This window comes from Anomalospiza imberbis, chromosome 2 (assembly GCF_031753505.1).
Source record: "Anomalospiza imberbis isolate Cuckoo-Finch-1a 21T00152 chromosome 2, ASM3175350v1, whole genome shotgun sequence".
Classification (NCBI taxonomy): domain Eukaryota; kingdom Metazoa; phylum Chordata; class Aves; order Passeriformes; family Viduidae; genus Anomalospiza; species Anomalospiza imberbis.
The window spans coordinates 86,495,172-86,512,613 of NC_089682.1; the positions used below are offsets into that span (position 1 = coordinate 86,495,172).

General features: G+C 39.5%; 1 protein-coding gene across 7 annotated transcripts in view; it reads left to right on the forward strand.

Annotated features, from left to right (window-relative positions):
- ENOX1 (ecto-NOX disulfide-thiol exchanger 1) overlaps positions 1-17,442 on the forward strand; it is a 362,929-nt gene that overhangs the window by 62,998 nt on the left and 282,489 nt on the right. For all 7 annotated transcript variants that reach the window (XM_068182225.1, XM_068182224.1, XM_068182223.1 and 4 more), the window contains exon 2: positions 13,701-13,777. The gene's annotated coding sequence lies outside the window, so the exon portion shown is untranslated. The remainder of the gene's footprint in view (positions 1-13,700; positions 13,778-17,442) is intronic.

The window sequence follows — 17,442 nt, forward strand, 5'->3', positions numbered from 1 at the left end:
GTTGCTATTATTGTTTTCTCTAATATATGGGAAGTCAACCATACGTTAATTATTTTTCTTCAGAACAGCTCCATTAAAATTTAAACTGGTGTTGTTAGTGGCAAGAAAATCTCTTTCAGTCATGCGAAAACACTGTGTAGCCAGCAGACCTTGTGGTCCTTTGCTTGGGTTGTAAATCTGTCAAAAGCTGGTGTGACAGTGTGCTTTTCTTCCCTAAGTGAGAGTTGGGACCAGTTACTCTTTTGTATTTATTATTAATATTGATTAATTACATTTATCTTAAAATTCACATTTTATGGACAACTGTTCTCCCTTTACCTGAACCCATAGAGGGAACTGATGCAGGAGAACCATAAGACGATATTTTAAGATTGCATGGGGGGTGATGGTTAAAGAACCTAGGCCTTCACTATTGATGAAGTTGTGAGATATGTGATCCTAAACTCCCGTTTTCTGAATTACAAAATTTGTACAGTGTTTTCAGTATTTAGTTCTCTTTGTCTTAGGAAGGCTTAAGCTGAAAAAATCCAACCCGCTTTGTGATCGAAAGAAAAACTGGAAAGTTTTTTGTCTTAAAACTGTTAATTGGCTTCCTGTGCAGACAGGGAGTGTTATCTAACTGACTGGAACAATTTTAAAATATGATATGCCTGCCCTTCATGAATAAATTTTACAATTTGAGCCTTAATTTGGTAATGCAATTGCACTCACAGACACTTCAACATTGTGGCAACAATCAATTCATATAAACTTACTGGATATCTGTATGTAGTTATCTAAGAATCTCATTTGTAATCATAGTCTTCTTCTAATACAGAAGGCCAAGCCAGTTTTGGTAGTCTTTTGTAAATGTTTCTAATTTGAAAATGCCATATAATTGTTACATTTGCTCAATATTACAAAGTAGAGGGGGGGAGCCCAGGAGTATTTTGGCTTTACAAGGATATGAATATGTCACCCACTACTCACACAGAGCCAAAGTAGTCCCTAACAATTCCTCAGGCACACTGCAGAGATATTTGTGAATACTTTGTGAAGATGATTATCCCCTTGTGCTCCCTTTTATCTCTGTTGTCTCCCAAACTCAAAACCATCCAGACAAAACCTTGAAAAAGTCCTCAGGATGGTAGGTTAAAGTGTGCATTTCAAAACAAAACAAGGGAGGTGCTATTGATTGCGATTTAATCCTAAAACTCAGAACTCAAGACTCCCAAATTGGAAGATTTTAAGAAGAAGGAAAGCTTTTCCCCTTCAATCTTCATGCAGTTTAATTTTCCACAACTTCTCTCACTGTGGGTGTGAGGGAGTGGGAAGCAATTTGAAGTTGAAAAGTGCACCTTTGATTTGGAGCCTTCCCTGCATTCTCCAGCCGAGATGATTTCCTTTTGCTTACCCTGAAACAAGGACAACTGTTCCAGGCTTTTTATTTCTGTCCAACTTCTTCCTTCCTATTTCACCACCTGGTCCTCTAGATATCCTGCTGAAGTAGGACTATTAACATACAAAATCCCAAGCCTCCAAATGCTTTTTCTAGTCTTCAAGTTACTCTTTTCAGTTAAATAAAAGTGGTTTGGTGTGGCAGGTATTTGTTTAGTTGGTTGGTAAAGTGGTTTTTTATGGCTTTTTTTTTTTTTTTGTTTGTGGGTTTTTTTTTTTTTTGGGAGGGGGAATTTGTTGTTTGGTTTTGGGTTTTTTTTTCCTATTCAGTTTTTGAGTTTTCCATTACCTTTTACATAATAATCTGAGCTCATGGCAGGACTTCATATCAGTTTTGGTTTTCTAAAAGTAAGCACACTGAATCAATGACCTCAAAAACTTCTGGTACCTAATGCTGAGTGTTACAGTAATTGCACAACAGTAAACTAGAGTCATTCCACTTCTTCCTTCATCTGTTCCTCTGTGTGGCATTTGGAAAATGCTTTAATCAGCTTTTCCATTCCTCTGTCTCATCGTATTCAGGTCTTGCTATTTGTTTTTTGGTTTTGCTTTGCATAGACATCATGGAGAAAACAAGCCCAAGGGCAGCAGCAGAGATTTTGTTGCTGGATTTACACACGGAGCTCTTCCCATCTTGCCCAGAAGCTGCAGGACAAAATGAGTTCATCACATTCTCAGGGCATTCTGGTAGGAAGTGTCTTCTGCCTCATGGTCATTTAGAGATTATAAAATGCTGCTTCATATAGGCCATTCCCTGTCTGCTCCTTTTCCTATCCCTGCCTGCTGCCCCAGTCACTCCACACCCGTGCAGTCCCCAGACCTGTCCTTGGGCCTCAGTGCCTTCCATTGTCTGCACATCCCAGGCTGCTCTTAGAACCCTGTGCAGCAGCCCTTTGTGCCCAACCCCTTTGAACTGTACTGCAGCAGCCGGTTTTTCTCTCAGCGTCAGTTCAGACCCATTAAAAGCAGTGGGTTCCCTCCACTGAGGCAAGGTGCAGGTGGACTGCAGGGTCACAGCTGCCACCTTATTGCTGTAGCTCAGTCTCCAGGAGTAGGAATTAGCAGCTGCATCGGTTAAAGGGTGGTTTATGCTTTATTTTGAGTATTATCTTAAAATGAGAGAAGAAAAAAATCTCACATGTAGAAGCATTTAGAAGGATCGTGTGTGATAAAATTCTAATATTCACTTTTTCCTAATTCCTTTGACAAGGCAAAGAAAGTAGGAAAATATCAATTTGGGTTCTCATTTGGGAAGTTCACTGGAAAAGGAAAAAAAAATCAGGGAGAAATAATGTGAATAATTCAGAATGAGTGTGTAAACTGTGAGCTGTTGATCACTGTTTTATTATGCAGACATAGATTTCCATTAATATTCCTTCTTTTGAAAAACAGAAATCCCTGCTCTGCTGTTGTATACTTAATTGTGCACTTGAGGCAAAAAACCCCTCATGACAAAAAATAAAATAAAACATAACAAAAGACCATATGGTATGTAGATATATTTTTCAGATGATGTTCATATAATTTTTTTTTCAGGAAAGTTGTTTCCTGCTATACATCCTAACTAGATTCTCTGAAGTCTCAGACCTCTCCCATGAAGTGGTACGGGGGTTTGGTCAGCATCACAGAGTGTGACAGCAGTGGGAAAACTGGAGTTGAAATTGGTTGTGGAAAGCTAATGTTACACTTGAAGGCACTTTCTTCAGAAAATATACTTTTATGTATATATACACTAATATTTTCTAGAGAGAGAAATCAAATCTACAGTTAAATTGAATAGTCATTCCTTAAGAAGACTTCTGTTACTTGTGGCTTAACTGTAACAGAAAACAGACTGTGTATTAGCACAGACTCTCAGCAAGATATTTTAGTTATAAAATGTCAAAGCCTCTTCAAAAATAATGAGTAAAATATTGCCTGGCTTTAAAAATGAGTATCACGACTTTAAGAAAACATTGTTGCCCCACTCCTTGTAGATCAACATGTGGCAAGATTATTTCAGTGGAAATATGTGCCCACAGGCTATGTATTTTTTGTGTTTTGTTTAACACCAGTTGACATCTGAGATCAAGAAAGCTTAAACCAATTATGAATAGGTGGTGCAGCAAAAATCATGATTGATACATTTACAACACAGGGTCAATTCTTCTGGCAATGTTATTGTATTAAGAGGGGGAAAAGGGGACATCAGGCATGCAGCTTTGAAGCCCTGAATTAACACAGTGCTCTGACCACATACAGATGTTTCCTCCCTCTGTGCAGTGTGTCTTGCACTGATTGCAGCCTACAGACCTCGAAGAAGAAACAGCTGTGCAATTGTTGCTAAGCCTATTTCCCTCTTCCATTTGATTTATTGGATTATTTAATACAGCAGAATGATAGGAATTTAAAAATGAAAAAGCGCTGTTGAGTCATCTAGTCCATCTTGCACCAGGATTGTCCTCTCCAGATCTTTGTCCAGTCATGGACAGGCTTTCTGATGTGATTGGACTTCAGCCAATTTCCTCTGGAAGATTATTATACAAAGAATACATTTTATTATACGATTTTTTCCTTGTCAGCCTAAACTTTACTTTGCTTGGTATAATAACATTATTCTTAGCTATATTTTCCTGAAAAACCCTATTAAAAAATCCTTAGTGTGTGTATCCTTTCAGAGCTTGTAGATAATTATCATATTTCCCTTTAAATAGTGGCTTTAGTCAAGCTATACATATTTAGTTATTTTAATATTTTCCTATAAATCAGGCTTCCTGATGACTTTTATTGCTATCATTGAGCCAAATCTCAAATTCTTCTATTTAGTATTCAAATAGAAAAGGAAGGACTGAATAAAGACTTACAGATTAGATCATGATGTCATTGAAAACCCATCCTTTGAACCAGTGTTTGTGCCTTCAGATCTGTCTGAATGCCAGCTCTCCTGAGGCAGACTTCAGTCATAAGATTTGTCTCAACTTTCTTATCTACAGCATAACTGCCTACATCAAAGCTACTTTACTTGGACCCTATAGATGCATGCAATTAATATAAGCTGATTTAGGTATCCACATATAGGATAAGAGGAATTGAGTGTTATAGGTATGTATTTCTCTCTGTCTAAAGATTCTGTCCTAGACTTGACTTCCTTGGGTAGTTAAATACAGGGTGTGTGGATGCTTGGACACTGTGGTTCAAGAAGTGAGAAGAGTCAGTGTTGGCCGTGGCAGTCCTATCTCAGCTTCAAAACAGCAGCAGAGTGGTTTGATGCACTGTGTGTCCTGAGACCATTCCTAACACAGTTGAATGGCATTGAATTCAACACACAAGAATGATGATTGCATTGAATAACGGGATGGATGAAACTGTCCTTTGCATAGGCATAGAATCACAGAATATCTCCAGTTGAAAGGCACCCCTAAGGATCATCAAGGCCAACTCCCTGCTCCTTGCAGGACAACCTAAAACTAAACTATATGACTCAGAGCATCATCCAGATGTGCCATGAACTCTGACAGGCTCAGTGTTGCAACCACTTCCCTGGGGAGCCTGCTCCAGAGACCAGTCATCCTCCCACTGAACTTCTTCTCTGTGTCCAATCTGAACAGAAGCAGGCACAGCATTTAGCCAGAGAGTATGAGTCTAGATGCCAGATATATGGGTTTTCAAGTTTCTTTGGACTGAAGGAAATCTGTGATCAATGCCTTTCATTTTCAAAGGCCTCTGAAAAATGGCTTTTACATGACAGATGCCAATTGCTCTTCCCTTCTCTATCAGGTATTTGTTCTCTGCTGACAGATTAGTGCTCACAATCCTCACTGCAGCCCTGGGCAGATACCTGCTCAGATGCAGTTCTTGCCTCTAGCCACAGGTTATGGATTGCTCTCCATACAGGCCCAACCATTCCTGGTTTATACTGGAGAAACTAGGAAAAGAAATCAGCATCTGCCTTTTATTTATTAGTTAAAAAAAAAAAAAAAAAAAAAAGTTTTCCCAGTGGTTGGTTACATTCTGTCAGACTCTCTGACAAAATATGTTAAGCTTCCATTCCTAATAACTTGCATATAATATCCAGGAAATGAAACCTTTGCACTAAATTTCCTTGGTGAGCAAACTCCAGAGAAGGAGGAGAGCTGTTGAAATTGAGGAATAATAACTGCTCAAGATAATATGTTTATTAGTCCTAAATGAATTTAGAGTGAACATTAAAAGAAATTTTTCAAATGTCCCAAGAGGGTGAAGTTGTGGAATAAACTCCAAGGGCACTAGTTGAGAAGAAAAACAAAACTTGAAGAGAGAATATGGTAAATTTAGGGAAGTTCTTATGAGAATATGTAGATGCATTTACAGGGATTGAAAAAAAAAAACCAGCCAGGCATGCAATATGAAGTCATTGTGTTACCAAAAGGACTAAACAGGAGACTGGCCACTGCTCATGTGTCTACACTATTATTTATTTCATGTTTAATGCAGTGGTTAGTGGCTTCTGCTGGTTATTAACAGAGGCCAGAAGGCTACAGTCCAAGGTCAGTACAAGAATTTCCTTGTTGTTGCCAGACCCTCGGAGTTTGGGATGTCTCTTCTTGAAAAACATATGGGATTCTGCTCTTGGTCTTTTGTTCGTGATGCTAGGAAGGGCCTGTGTGCAGTGCCTGTGTCTCTGTGGAAAAGACACTGTGTCATCAGTCCTCCTGGGCAAAGCAGGAACAGAAGCCTGGCTAAGACCCAGTTCATCTTTCTGAGAAGTGTATTCCTTCAACACTGCAGCCCAAGCACTGTACCCAGCCTTTTACCAGCTGAAGCCTGTGCTGAAAGCTTGCTAGTCAATGGGTTCTGCTCCTAATTCACAGTAACTGGAACAAAATGCAGCCATCCTCATCATTCACAGAGACACGCAATCCTCAGAGACTGCAAACCTACCACAGCATACTGTAAGTCATTGTGACACTGGCAGACAGTACAGGGCTGTCTGTTGGGACAGCTAACTTTAAAGCATCAGCATACTGGAGATGAGAAGAAGTTGGAGAAGTGTGTGCTAGGCAGGTATTTTTAGCTGCCTTTTCTTAAAATTGCCCTGCTTTCCTAATACTGTTTTATCATCACCATGGTGAACTAATTCTGCCACTAGCCTGTCTGCTAATTATTCTTATCTTGATGAGCTATTCCTCATTGGATCTGACTTTTCAGAGAATGACATCTTGGTGCCTGGCCTCCTTTTCTAACAGCAGGCATGACTGACTGCTTAGGAAGACTTCCTAAATACCTCTCAGGTTGTTTGATCTTGCTCCTCTTCACAGATCATCTCTTCCCTCTTCTGTGCTGGTTCTGTGACAGTAGGGAACATTATAATTTTCTTTCTTTTAAGTAACGTAAGCAAACAGCTGGGAATTGCATCTGGCCCCCATTATAATAGGTATCTGTTTCAAGGAAGATTTGATGGTCCTCTCGTTTCTCTTACAGATTTTTTTACTTACCCGTGGTTTCTAAGGTGGGATGTTACTGGTGGATATTTCTGAGTGATTCCTCCTTTTATGCAGGAATGGGGTATCATAATATCCAGATGTTATGGTACTAGTGTTTAAGGACTTTCCAGGACAAATTAATGTCATGGTCAAACTGAATTTACCCATGTTATCCTTATATGTCTTGTAAAAAATATTGCCTGTATTGAACTTACTGGAACCCTTTTTTACATTCCTTATGAAGATTTGAACAGGGGTTTCCAAGAGTTGTCACTTTAATTAGAATGGTAAAGGCTTAGAGATTTATTGCATCTATTGCATTCATAAGTAAAGTATTCTTTAATAAAGAATAAACAATAAAGCTGTTTAGCCAGTCTTTCACTGGTATGAAGAGTGCAGTGCTTCTGCCTTGCTTTTAAAACAAAACATCCCAAAAGGTATGTATTTCCTTATGAAATTTCTATTCCAACCTCTAGACTGCAGAGACAGCAGCACATTTCTTTGTATCTCAGACACTCTGTAGAGGTGGAGGAAGGTGGCTTAGGCTCTGCAGTGTCACACCAAAAGCAGTGGCTGTGTTGTGTGCCTCCCCTGTCTTTGTCAGGGCAGGTGGGGACCCTTCCCTTCAGAAATATTGAGTAATGTTGCTCAGTACTTCCACAGGAATATTTCAGGTTGGGAGTCTTTGCACCTAGGATGTTACTTTTGAAACCTAACTTCAGAGCACTGAGTCCTTTCTTGCATTTTCCCACAGGTGAGGGAAAGAGGGCATCTTCAGCCACTGGAAATTCACTCTCTTTGAGTAGAAAAAGGTCTGAAATCTAACAAACTTTTTTTTTCCTTAATTTTTTTCTTTTTATAACAGGAAACATAGATTTGTACTAGCTTGCCAAGGAGTTTATCAAAGCAAGGATTGCACTTTCTCATCTACTTCAGTGTCAGTTCAGGATTGTCCCAGAACCATGATTATGTTGCTGTCCAGCATAGGTAGTTTGTCCATAGCAACGATGGGTTAATATCCTCACTGCAATGGATGGCAGGAATCTGTCAGTGGGTAGGGATGTGGGATGGGGTGGACTGGCTCAGCTTCTCACCTATTTTGTTAAACCAGTACATCCTGATTTTAAATGCTGCTGTTCTTGAAGAAAAAAAAACCTGACAAACCACCACAAGGTAACTGGTTAAAAAAATGTTTTGTGCATTATCATGTAGCACACTCTATTGCACAAAGCGTGACTGTAATTTTGTCAATGATGGTCTACACATTAATATACTTTATTGAAGCTGTTTTCTTAAACTGCATCTGGAATCTGTATTAGAGGCTCTTTTTGTACCCTAAAATCTATTAGATGTTACATCTTAAAGGAGCTATAAGAAGATTGACTCCCAATAATAATAATTTTCTCTCTATTTCAGGGAAAAGTTAGAATGTTTAATTTTACTTGTGATAATTAGTATAATTTTGTATAAGTTCAGGATATAAGAGAGGAGGTGTGACATAGAACTTCCTTAATTTGCCTTTGTTACCTATATCAGCTGTGAATTTGTTTGGCCTTGATGCACAGTCAAAAGGGGAGAGATTTTTCTGCACTTGTAGATTTAGGTTAAAAAGAACAAATTTAAAATAGGCATGGTAATGATGGAAGCTGAAAGAGGTATTTTGAGAAAAGAGGTAGAATAAAGGAAGGCTTGTCATGTTCATTTTTTCCCTGATTTTAGTGTTTGACTGAATGCAAACCTGGTAGACCAAATCTGAATACAAAAACAAAAGACATAAAAATGAGAACTGTCTGCTTTGTTAAATATTGCTAACTGGCGTCTAGAAGTGATACTGGCATGTAAAAGTAATACATAGTGTTAAAGATATCACCACTTAATTGTCAGTTATATAAATCCAAAGCTAGAAAAATGTTATAAACACTCACTCTAATGTATATTCATTTGCACAGAAATAAAAGCTTTTTACATGGTGCCTGGCACATACTGAATATTTAGTGTAACAGAATGGAAAGGATTTTACAAGTTAGTGCCTTTAAAATGAGGAGATCACAATACATTTCTGACATGGTATTCCAACTTGGACTTTTATTTTACACTTCAGTTAATTCTCAGTGCAGAAACTGTGGTCCCATGATAGAGAGATTTGAAAATCCCGCACCAAGTACTGCTCATCTTGGTCATTTTGCCTAAGGCACTGAGCAAAATTTGTGTCTAGCTTTGACAGTAGCAGCAATTACTTCTGTTTTAACAAGAAGCATCTAATGCACGAAGGACCTAGTGCACAAGTTTTGTGAGGAGCGGCCAAGGAAACTGAAATTGTTTAGCCTCAAGAAAAGGAGGCCTAGGAGGACCTTACCCCTCTCTACTTGAAGTTGAAAACTGGTGGGAGTCAGTCTCCTCTCCCAGGTTACAAGCAATAAAACGAGAAGAAATGACCTCAAGTTATGCCAGGGAAAGTTTAGATTGGATATGAGGAAAAATTTCTTCAGCAAAAGGATGGTCAGGCATTGGAACAAGCTGCCCAGGGAAGTGGTTGGGTCACCAGCCCTGGGAGTATTTAAAAGTCACGTAGATGTGGTGCTTAGACACATGATTTAGTGCTGGCCTTCACAGTGCTGAGTTAATGGCTGGACTCAATTATGTCAGAGGTCTTTATAACCTAAGTGATTCTATCATACTGTGACATAAAGTAAGAGTTGAAACTGTTTATTTGTCGACTACTACACTGGGATATCTCCTAACATAACATAACCAAGAACCACCCGAGAAAGTGTTACCTAGCTTCCTTTTCCTTTGATGGTCCTAGCATGAGAGACAAAGAATTAATCGTGGTACTTCACAGTCCTCTTTCTCTTTCACACCTGCCTGGCCTTAAATGTAAGTGGTAAAGCCAAGATCCAGGAACTTTGCACCTTCTAGTTTCTGATGCACACATGCTGTGCCGTGTTCTTTTTCATGTGTTATTTTTCCAAAATTAAAAAAAAAAAATAGAGAAGTTCTATTTGTTTTTCCACAAAGTTCTTAAAGGGTGATTGTGGGTTTTACCTTCTGTGACAAAACACAAGTGTATTTTTATACATTTTTTTTCAAATCAGCTGGTGAAAGGAACTTTCATTTCTCAGGAGGGATAAAGCTCTAGAAAATTTTGATTTTTGCCATCAAAAATAATTTTAGCTCATAAACTATTCTTTCCTTATCTTGATGGAAAAAAAAAAGATCAAATTTCTAGATCAATAATGTTGAAAATAGCAGCAGCAGCAATCATCCTGGATGCATGTTGTTTTCTGGTGCACTTTCATATCTGAGCATTTCCTCATGCTGTAAATATCAGCCTGACTTGCACTCTGGCTTCAACCTCACATCAAGCAACAGCAGAAAAAAATAGGAGCTGTTTAAATGCAACAAGGCTTGGAAAAAACAATTTTTTAAAAGTGCCAGCATGTCAAAACATTGAAGGAAAATATTGAAGAGTACCAGCGTGCTTCCAGTTTGTCTCTTGCTGCATGTTTTTTCTATTGAATAATCACATCTTCCAGTGCCTAAAGCAGTAGTTCTTTGTATGTAATGTGTGCTTCAGGGCATAAAAGAAAAAAAAAAAGATTGAAATTATCTGGAGGAAACCAAATCACTTTATTTCAAAGACAAATTAGATTGATCTATCTTACCATTCTCCATAGATTTCATAGGCATGTTACCTGTTGAAGTGGTATCAGGCATTTTATATATTATAGCAATTTGCATACCTTCATTAGGCTGTGCTTTGTAAAGCTCTCTGACAGGGGCATTTGAGGAATCCTTCTGTGGACTGCATAGCTTCTTTATGTGGCGCAATCTGTTAAATCATGCCTTTGTCCTTCAGTTTGTCAGAATCAGTAAGCGAAGCAGATGTTAATAACTGTGGGAGAGTTTGGGGTTTTTTGGTGTTTGAAGAGTATGGGATAATATGTGAAGGGCATAATGTGTTTGTAAAAGTGGCAGCTGGTGTTATTAAAGACAGAAAGTCTGCTACAAGTGAAAACTTTTTCTGGCATCTTGTAGCAACTCCAGGAGGTTTTTTGGAACAGTCAGGTGGGTGGTCAATTCTAAAATAAACCCTGCTAATATTATGCACAGCAATTTGTGTGCTTGTACTTAACAATATCTTTGGTTGCAAACATTCTGTCACAGAGCTATCTCAGCCATGCAATAATTCATAACATTTCTCTGTAAATATGTCATAAGAAATTCTCAGGTCAGCAGTCCCCTGACATGTGTCTGTGAGAAATATAATTTCCTGCATTATCGAATTAGTAAGGTTTTACACCTATTCAGTTTGAAGGATACCTTTATGACACAAGTTTTGCAGGACCTGACAGTTCAATCCCTGGAATCTCTACCTATTTTCATGGTCACTTGGCTGAAGATGTTTCGGCCAGGGAACAGCCTACATTTAGGTGGTTAATGTGCTACATCTGATGGGTGGTAATTCCTGTCAAGGTGTGGTGAGATGCGTGCTTGTCAGTTGCAGAGGCCTTGCAAGTGAAGGAAAATGGGCAGTCATAAATTGGGTAAGAAATAAAGGGGATAAATAAGAGGGAAAACATAGCTTAAGGGGTGCCTGAGGAGAGGCCAGCAGAGGTGCAGGTGCTGATCTCCTTTCTCTGGGGACCAGTGACAGGACTCAAGGACGTGGAATGAAGTTGCAGGGAAGTTCAGATTGGGCGTTATGAAAAGGTGCTCCACTGAGTGGGTGGTCAGTCACTGGAGCAGGCTCCCCAAGGAAATAGTCACAGCACCAAGCTTGTCAGGATCCAAAGAGTGTCTGGACAATGCTCGTAGTCATTTGCCTAGTTATAGCTAGTCATGCAAGGAACAGAGAGCTGGACTTAGTGATTCTTGGATGCCTTCTACAGGTGCCTTCCAACTGGAGGTTTTCTGTGATTCTATGTGGAAAAAGCTGTTACAAGGCTAACTGAAGAAGAAGTAGAAAAAAGGAAAGACATTACTGTAGGAAAAAAAGGAAGACATTACTGTAGAAAATAAAGGGTAAACTTTGGCCACCTTCTGATCTTGCAGATTTTTATTGGTATTATCTAATAAGTAGCTCCCACTCATTTTAGAGGTAGTATTTTGCTGAGATTCACTTTAATGACATCCTCTTTGTGATTATGCATGATTGTGGTAATCTCTTTTGGGGAATTGAGTAGGAGGTGCAAAGGGTGGAGATGTAGTGATGTTACTTGTGCCTGTGTGATTGAATCTGAGCTTCTGAGCCTGGCTTGTCTGCAGCTGACATCAACAGCAGGAATGGCTACACAGTGCATAGCATAAGTAATCCTAGAAGTTGTCATGTTTGTAGCGATTGCCTGAAAATATGTAGAGAAGACCAGTGAGAGATTTCTGTTGTTCTTGCACATGAAAGTAGGCAACAGCTACAAATCAACAAACTGTTGCTTTTGTAAGAAGAAATGGCAGAATCTTTCATGATGTTGCTGGATAAAAATTTTTACTACTTCTGTTCCTCAGAGTGAGTCTTATCTTTCTGTCTGATTATCTTGCAAAAAATGAGCAGTGAAATAATTATCCATGCTGATATTTACATTTCATCTCTCAGTTTGAAAATTACCAGCTCACAGAAGGGAGCAGAGGGAGTCCAGGACTCCTTGGTTGGGCTGATCCTTTGGAGAAGCAAATGTCTGCTCTTCAGCTGGGACACATAGGTGCTCCCAGCCAGGTGACCATTAATGCCTAGCAGGCATAGACAATTCTGTAGCTGATTCTCTTTTCCTTCACTGGGAATCATGTGGTAGGTACCAGTAGGACAGCTGCTGTGGAAAGCTCAGGAAAAGCTCTGTGGAAAGAAAAGTGACAAGACTTTGTCTAATATAGTCTCTTAATTATCATTAAGAGCTGTGCCTGTGTGGCAATACTGTGTGAAATGGCGTTTCTTGTTGCAGAATGCCAGGTTGCCAATAGCGCCACTGAAATACTCCATAAAGCATGTACTAATGATGGTGATTATGCAGAACAGAGATCAGACCAGGTGCATTTGGACACATGAACTTTCTTCCCATTTTTCCTTTTCTTTTTTTTTTTTTTTCTCCATTGTGTCTTTCCTTAGTCTGCTGAGCCTGTTTCTTTCTACTGCTGCATCTTCTTCCTTTTTGCCTTGTTAAGCACATCAGATTTAATAAATGCAGTATGCTCAGGGTCACTGTGTGAGAATCACCAGGAAAATTTACAGAGACTCTGGAACTAATTGTGATTAGGTGTTATATGTATCCTTACAAGGATGTACATCCAGAATTTCACACCTGTAACTGAACTGCCATGTTCAACATTTTTGGACATTAAAGAAATAATGCATTTAAGGATACTCTTGATTTTTCATGTGGTTTCCATATTCATCTCACTGTTTTGCTGCAAGCTAAAGGCAGAATAATGCTTAAATATACATAAGGATGCTTATGGTTTCCTAAATAATTTATTTTTTCTGATATGCCACTGTCAGTTTTTCCTACTCAATATGTTGTTTTTGTTTTTTCATTGCAAATGATTGTAGCAAAATTACTATTTGAATTTTTTTTTTGAGTTTTCTACTAATTTTGAACTTGTGTAGAAGTTGCTTAAGAATCTATACAATATTATATACCTTAAATGTAATGTGCTATAAATTACCATCATTGTTATCACCCACATTTCTCAGGTGGTGCACAGCTTCAGAAAGACTGGCTCATGGGCTCATTTCTAAGTAGTAATTTTGCACAATATATTTTTTTTTCATTTTTTATGCTTAAGCCATATACTTTTAATGACTTTAAAATATATAATCTTTTTTATCAGATCTTGGATTCTGAACTTGAAGCGGTTCTTCAAGATTATATGCTTCTTGAAACTCGGAAAGTATCTGCAATAAATAGGTACGTGTAATGGATACATTCATGCTTTGTGTTGGATGGTTTGGACTGTGTGAGTTTTGTTGACAGTTTAATGCTGAGCTTCTTACAGCTCTTGATAAATCTCAGTTGCTGTGAACAGGACAGTGTGATGGATCTTTGCAGGCTGGATTTTCAATAACACATGGTTATTGTAGGACAGAAATTTGGAAGGGTATGAGGTTCACAGTTGCTCAGAGATTAATGTTTAGCCAAACCCACAAACTTAACTTCAGAGTGAACAAAAAGGTGAGTCTCAACAAGCAAGTAAGAAGTTTTGAAGGTAAAATCAGTGAGGGGAAGTGGCTCTTCTCTTGATCCCTCCCTACTTGAGGCTGTGCTTCTTCTGGCTTTACATTAGTGTTTCCTTTGGGGCTTTTTTGCAACTATTGAAGGTAGTAAAGGTATGAATATAAATAAATATGGGAAGGAAATGACCTTAAAGGTTGAAAACTTGGGTACATTGAAGTTCCTGGAAATTTTCTTCTTAGGTGTTTCAGTGATGCTCACATCCTACTTCAATCATTTACAGAAAATATTCAGGCAATTTCAGAAATACATTCTTGCATATAACAAAGCAATTTTCAGGTGATTTCTTTTTTAAAAGTCAGGTCACAGTTTATGATTCTTGAAGCGCTGCTGAACTCCTAGCAATGGAGAAAGTTAAATGAGAGATGATTTAGAAGTTCTTATTCTTTCCAAAGAGTTCATAGACCTAGGCAATTTTTTTGAGATTCAGTTCAGTTTGAAGGAGTGAAAGGTTTCTTGAATACTGGATGTAACAGCTGGACTTACTTTGATCTGTGTGAGAAACTTTGAAGAGATTTAAAAATGGGGAGAGGTTAAATACTTATGCATGAAATTAACAAAAAAGAATTTTTGCACTAAGTTGCTTGTTCTGTGAGAATTTGAATGCAACATATCTTCATAGTGTGCTTCACCTGTAGGTCCCAAGATATTTAGCAAAAGCTGGAGAAGAACCATTGTCTCAAATTTATGTATGGGGTCAGGTACCTGCCTGGATCACCTAATGTCCTATTGCTAGGGCTCCTGGATGTTCAGACGTGTGTCCAGGCCTGTCAGAGGATCCCATGAGATATCTAATCATCCTTTCAGAGTGTGTGCAAAAGATCAATGTTTCCGATGTTTAAGTTCTCCTAATATTTCTCATATCTATAGTGTGCCCTTACTGCTCCCTTTTGTGATACATTTCTTCACTCTCATTTCTTCTGCTTTGTTTTCTACTTTGCTTTCTCATTTTGTTTTCCTATGTTTTCTGCTCTTCTTAATTCATTTGCAGTCTCTGTAGATTAGCTGCAGTGAGACCTTACACAAGGAGGCGTTTCAGGAGAAAAAAAAATCATAGTGGAATGAGCTTCCCTTTTACTGCCTCTCTAGAGAACCTTCTGTAAGAGGCAACTTGCTGTCATTTCTGTAAATTTTCTTTTGCAGCCAGCTCTGCTGGGTGTCCCCTTTGTGCCCTGTGAACATCTGTGTTGCAGCTTACGTCTGAACCCAAATGGAGAACAAATGTGTGAACCTGCTTCTTATTTTGAGCAGGAAGCTGCTGCTATTAGTAAGGCACTTGGCCCTGGTTCACCTGCAACTTCTTAATCCCCAGCTGGGAGTGAACCAGCCTTCTGGATTGTCCCCTCCTGCCAGCCGTGCCCTTGTCCCTGGGGTAGCAAGTTTACCTGCTTTCCTCCAGACACTGCCCAGTGCCTTTCATTTTGCAGCATTCATTTTCTCCCTGAATGTTCCCCAAGGTGTCATGCAGAAAGGAAGACAAGAGTGAGCACTGCAGGACTGTGGTGACATAGCTTACTTTCTGCTGCTCCTGAAAACTTCGCCTTGCATGCACACAGTCATGCAGGCACCACCCTTCTGCATAAGCAAGAAATCCTTAATCCTTGAAGTATTCAGGCTCCAGTGATGCTGGAGCAGAAGAGAAAGCTTCATTTTCTAGGCTGTGCATAGGGGTTCCAGGAAAAGTCGACAGTGTTTCTGTGCCAGTTTTGGACACAGCACAAGACAGCTCACAGAGCATAAATTAGGAACTTAACCTCAAACAAACTTGCTTTAGCGAACTTTTTACTTTAAAAGGGAAAAAAAAAAGGGGGTGAAGAAAAGGAAGCAGCAGTTCTACCCAGTTTGCAAAAGTGCTATTCCACTTGGGCATGCTCAGGAGTGCTTGAAGTGTACAGGTGGTGAACTGCAGTCTCTGTGGCATATGCATGTCTCCAAGAAAAAAAGGAAATCTGTTGTGTCAAGTTGGCTTCAGCTTATGCTCGAAGGGCTGTTGTGACAAGCCTGGAAGGTGCAGGAACTTTTGTGAAAGATCAGGTGTGATAGCAGAGAGCTACTGTAACACTTGGGGGGAGGAAGCTGTAGTATTTGAGGTTAGGCTAAGTCGGCAGCCATCAGCAGGCAAGGGAACACAGCTGATTTAGCAAGAGCATGCACCAATTCAACAGCTTCCCTCAGATATTTGGGTTGGAACAACTCAAAATTAGCAAATTCCTGGCTGATGTTGCTGAAAAGGCTACTGGACAACTTTGTTTTCCTTGTCAGTAAATGAGCTCCCTTGTGGTAGAAGGGTGTGTAAGTTTCAGAGCTTTTCTAGCCAGGTTAGAAAAAGTTGGCCCCGTTCCTTCCAAAACTATCCATCAAGGCAGTCCCAATGCACCCCAGACATCTCTGGGTGTGTGAATCCTGTGCAGGCAATGGTCTCCCCTGTTCATTTTGTGAATGCATTTGTTATGGAGGGAAGGGCTGAACTGGCTGATTGTATGGCTGTAACTGCTGAACAGCAAAAATTTTTAAACAAAAAAATCTGGTCCTCTTTAAACATTGGCGGACAGATATCTGTCTTCCATCTGTGGCAGCCTGTGCCAAACAGCAAAAGAACTGCAAAGTTTGTGTTCTGAAGCCTCAGAGGAATAACTGGCACACTCCAACTTTTCTTTTTTTAAAAAAAACTTCACACAAACCTGAAACACTAAACACAGAAAGTAATGTTAAATGCGACAAACAGGCAGAAACTGGGAAGTTCAGCTGGAAGGGCTGTGCATGGAACAAAGCCCTGGCACAGGGCATGGAGCCCCTCAGCACTGCTGCATGGGCATTGCTGTCGAGTGACAGCTGGCAGCAGTCACCCATTGTGGAGGCAGTCCTTTTGCTGTCCCCTTCTCTAGGGGACAGGGAGGTGGCTGGTAATCTTGAAGGCATGTATGGCTCACAAGACGCCTCCAGAGGTGCAGAGTGACTTACACTGTGTTGAGATGTGACACCTGAAATGGGGACACAGAATACATACTCTATACCAACTAAGCAAATTAGTCTTTAAAGAAAAAGAAGGCGTTCTGATCAAACAACTGTCAGATACCAACTGTCAGGATATAGTCTGAATTCTGCATTGAGCTTTCTTAAAAACACAAATATTTTACCTCTTTGGAAACACTTTCAAACTGACTTTTTGCTTAGTACTTTTACCAGGAAAAAGTAGCATGTGGATCTTCTATTCTGTAACCAGTAGGGAAGTAGTACTTCTGCCTTATCTGACCATGATTTGATAGAAAAGTTTCTCTGGACACATTGCTGGCTTATGTTCAGCTGGCTGTCAACCAGCACCCCCAGGTCCTTTTACGCCA